The sequence below is a fragment of the Phaenicophaeus curvirostris genome, chromosome 10, assembly GCF_032191515.1.
Source record: "Phaenicophaeus curvirostris isolate KB17595 chromosome 10, BPBGC_Pcur_1.0, whole genome shotgun sequence".
Classification (NCBI taxonomy): domain Eukaryota; kingdom Metazoa; phylum Chordata; class Aves; order Cuculiformes; family Cuculidae; genus Phaenicophaeus; species Phaenicophaeus curvirostris.
Genome location: NC_091401.1, coordinates 23,122,720 through 23,127,651, shown reverse-complemented (window position 1 = coordinate 23,127,651; position 4,932 = coordinate 23,122,720).

Genomic DNA, 4,932 nt, shown 5'->3' with positions numbered 1-4,932 from the left:
CGGGGGAGAGAGAGAGAGAACGAGCGCAAGGGGGGGGGGCGGGGAGCCTCGTTCTGGGCCGCGCACGCTCATTGGCTGCGGGGCGCGAGCCCGGTGGCCAATGGGAGAGGGGAGGGAGAGGGAGGGAGCTCGCCGGGGGCACGTGACGCGCGCCGTGACGAGGCACGTGACGCGGGCCCCGCGCGGGGTGGTGGGAGCGGTGGTCGCCATCTTGGCTGGCGGGGTGGGAGAGGGGAGGGGAAGCTGGGGTGGGAGTGAAAATGCGGGGAAAAGTGACAGCAAATATACTCTGTAAGACTCGTTTAGGGGTTTTAGGAAGCGAACGCCCTTCATCAGGCCTGGATAACGCGAGGGAGCGATCTCCATCGATGGTGTGCGGCCAGAGCAGGGGCACAGGATGTAGTTCCCATTTACATGCATGTGTATACATTTTACCAGGAATCTTATGCATGTTTTGTTAGTCCCCAAGGACTATTTTTAATGGTATTATGAACTTCACGACACTCAGAACTCTTGCTCTTTTGGAACTTTGGAGCCAGCTCTGTCTCACTTTGCATGTGAGACCGGGAAAGCCTGCAAAGAGAGGTGATTCACTACAAGAAAGATGTTGAGACTCTGGAGTGTGTCCAGAGAAGAGCAACGAAGCTGGTGAAGGGGCTGGAGAACAAGTCCTAGGAGAAGCGGCTGAGAGAGCTGGGATTGTTTAGCCTTGAGAAGAAATTTTTTAGAAAGGTAGAAAGGTAGTGAGATCTCCTATAATTGCCAGCAGGAAAAAAAAAAAACAACACAACTTTATTTACAAAATATCCAGTGTTTTTTCTTCTCAAAGCTCACCTGATGATGCTGGTAATGTTTGGGACTCAGTTTTAATTTGTGAGGAAAATCTGCTCAGAATAGTACCTGTTCCTTCCAGTCTGACAGAATATGAGGAAAAAAAAGCTGCTATCCAAAGTGTTTAAGCTAACCTGGCTGATTCAAATTGAAAAGAGGTAAGGAGTATTGAAGGAAACAGAAAGAAACACATGCAGAACAGAGGGGGTCATTACTTTTTTCCTGCTGCTATAACTTGATGCAAAAAATAGTACTTCTGCACCTATCTACAAGCACTGATGAGAGTATCCACTGCTCTGATCCTGCATGTAGTTTGTACTCATTCTTAATAATTGGAAAATTTAGTCAGGGACTGTGGGGTTTCCTCGCTGTGAAGTCCTTTATGTTGACAGAGCTCTTGCTTTATCAGTGGCTTTACGATTTTCCATGATACTTGCTGAGAAACGTAAAAAAGCATGATGGGAAATTCAGTTTCCCAAGCGTGTAAACTGAGTTTTTCAGGGATTTATGGGTATCATAAAAGAGAACTAGTTTTATTTCTTTATGAAAACATGAAGATGATGATCTGTCAGGCTATGGGCTGCCGTGCATTTTATCTCTAGGAGATTTCTCAGGGATGAGGCTTCATTCTATTAAAACGGATAGACCGAGTTCTCATCAGGACTGAAAGTGGCACAAGTCTGAGTCACCACAGCCACATCTGTTTCATAAATGTAGTAATGATGTCACGGCAATATGGGTAGGATAAATTAGTCAAGGTTAATTAGTCCTGATAGTATTCCATACAGGCATAGCTGGTGTACGTACAGCAATCCCTTCACATTGCCATCTGGGTGTACAAGACTCCTGTTTTCTTCACATGGCTATTTACATTTTAAAAAGTAATGCAGCCTGACAATGTTTTAGAAGACTACATAGAGAAAAAGTAAAAAAGAAGAGCATCTCTTTAGCTAGTGCTTTTACTCATTTTGTTTGGTATCACAGCACAGCAGCCTTAAGAAAAGAGGGTATTCTAAGAGTACACCCATGCCAATATCACACCTCACTATTTCAAAATCATGCTGTCATTTCAGAAGGAATTATTTAGTAAAGAAACAAGAAAAATATTACTATATGTAAAAAGTAGAAATGGGAAAACAAATTCTATCAGCATATTCAATTTTAACTCAGTTGAATAGAATTGACAGGTTGTTTCTCATGGATTTAAGCGTCTGTACTGAGTGTTCAAAGAAATGATCAGCAGGTAAAATATTTTACATTGCCGAATAGGAAATCTCTTGTTTGCTGTGACGTTTTGTACATTGAATTTATTTTACAATGCTGTATTTACATCTGAGTGGTTTGAATTAACTGAAGTAAAACTCCCTACTTTTGATTTAATCTTCAAACATATTTTAACGCTGCTTCCTTTTTTGTCTAAATATTGTGTTGTATATTTTCAGTCACAAAATCCTTCATATTTTTTATTCTCTGTCTTTAAAATTGCCCTGGCTGAGCATACCTATTGTAATCACATAGCTGATATGATAGGAATAGGATTACACTGTCAACCGTGCTCCAATACATCTTGCTGAACCACAGCTTTTTACATAATAAGGGTATAAAATCCAAAACCAGACACCTAAAACCAGCAAAGGTTCAACTAATAACTATTGCAACACAGGTGAAAATTCAGGATGCAGCACTATCAATCTGTTATTCTGACTCACTCATCTAGTTGTACATTTAAAGTACATCTTGTTGTGCACCAATTGGAGGAAGTAAGAGAATTTTAACAAGTAAAATTGCAAAGCAATTACAAAAAAAAAACCCCCAAAGTATTGAAAAATTACTATTACACGATGACATGGAGTCATTGGTCTCAAAACTAAGTTATTTCACAGATCTATCAATAATTTGCTGATTAGTTGTGGTATCACTTCCTTTGAGGAACAATTTTAATGTCTCTGAGAAACTTTTCGGCAGAATGAGTTTTAAAATTTTGTGGCCCCAAGTGGTTTCTTTGTGAATCAGTCTCTTAAAGCATATTTGAGGCTCTGTCTCAGCAACACATGTTTTTTAATAATGAAATTGTACTTTAGTACATTGGTGCTAGTGTGTTACGTTCCTGACCATATCTTGAGATTACAGCTAGTCGGGCTATGAAAGTAAAAATTACATGGTGTCTAAGAGCCAACCCAGGAGTTCACTAGAGCTACAAAACCCCATTTTCCTCCATCACTGCTCTTTTCATAGCTGCCTTTTCCATGTCTTTGCTAACCTAAAAGTATATATGCTCGTTCTGCCTTTACCACCTCCCACTGTTGTCACCCTTATGCACTGATAGATTATGCAGCATGTAGTTTGGGGAAGATGGAATCAGAAAGCCCGCACATTCTCTAGCGACCAGAACTGACTCAATGCCCTAACTCGTAACAATGACCTTTTAATGCAGTCATCTCTGTCAACATTCCCTCTGTGTTCTTGGAAAAAGATTGACAGAGGCAAGGGACTGAGCGATAATCGTGTCATTTTATGAGTAACCATTTGAAAATAACTGAGAGTCACTGAGGTAGTGTTTCTTGGAGAATCTTCCTTCAAATCCGGACCCATCTTGAAATCATATTGCTGCATTATCAGCTTTAACATACCATTTTGGCATGCCTGGGTTTCTTACTGCGTGCCTTCATGTGAAATGTAATACAAGAACATGCTTCGCTCTTACTAAATTATGTATGTTCAGAGGAAGACTATTCTTCAGTGGTCTTTGATCTGTATTTTTGATCTGGTATCATCTGAAGAATAATTTATAGTGTGACTTCAGTGAAGACATAATCAGAGATTAATCAAGTGCATTTTGTTTAACTGTATTCTAATTAATCTGGTTAGCTCTCCAAGGGACAATTACCATGTTATTTTTGTATCGGTTTGATTTTACCTCAGATCTGCAGTGCGAATCGCCCAACACTCGGAAGACCAATTTCAAAGAATAGACCAATTCCCTTCAGAATTTCTGATCTTGTGGCATTGGTCTGTTTTTAAAAAAAAAGAAAAGAAAACAACTGGGTAGTTTCATTCTAAATGAGTTTTTCCTAAAAGGATATGTCTTGGTTAAATGTAAGTCCCTACAACATAATAAATTATGCATATAATGCAAATTCTTTTGGCATGATAATGTTCAAACCTCACATGATATTACAGTACAAAGCTCTGTATCTTCTTATATTTTTGCATGTTTCTCAGTTTGGAAAAGAATAGTAATGCAAATATAAAGATGTCAGTTAGGTTTTGCTCACTTTCCGGTCCTTCAAGTGACAACAGGAAAGATATTGAGAGCTGCCTTAACATCTCTATAAGGAGTGGTTCGAAATTGTTTGCTCCTGGCACCTAAACATAACATTAGAGCAGCTTGAGGTAGTTATAATTTCTGTAAGACTTCAGCTATCTGGCGATGCATAGGTGCTAGAAAGGAGGTACCATTTGGAAGGGAGGAGGTTTCCTCCACAATACGGTATGGAGATGATGTAAGAATCCAATTTTGTCACTTTTCAGAGTTTCTGACACAGAGAATGTGCTACATGGTCACTGTGTTCAGTCACATGAAATTTTTGGCTTGCCAAGCAGCTACATCATAGAGAGGCAATTCTTATTTCTGAGATCATTTGAAGCTCCAAAGAAGAAAGAAAGAAAGAAAAAAGGCAGAATAGACATTTGAAATGGCTTTTAGCCACTGTTGTCCTTCCTGTATGTGTGTCCACAGCTAGATAGTGTTACAAATAGTTTATATTTACAAACAGGTAACGTATTTATAATTTTTGAACTTTGCACTTGATTTTGCAATTAGAAAATGTGCAATTATCAAATTATCTTGAAAATGTCTTTCAAGGAATATTGTAGATTGATCTGAAATATTTTACTGATATATTTTGTCCTAAACATGTATTCAGGTAAAATGAATTCCTGCGGATGGCTTTTCATAGCAAATAAACCTATCTCCCCAGTATAAGAAACAAAGTATTGTGGTAAACTGAGAAGATTTGTGTTGCACATAGAAAAATTCTCGTTAATCCTAGGATTTATCTGCCTTTTCAGACTCAAAATGGAATATCTAGTATTAACAGA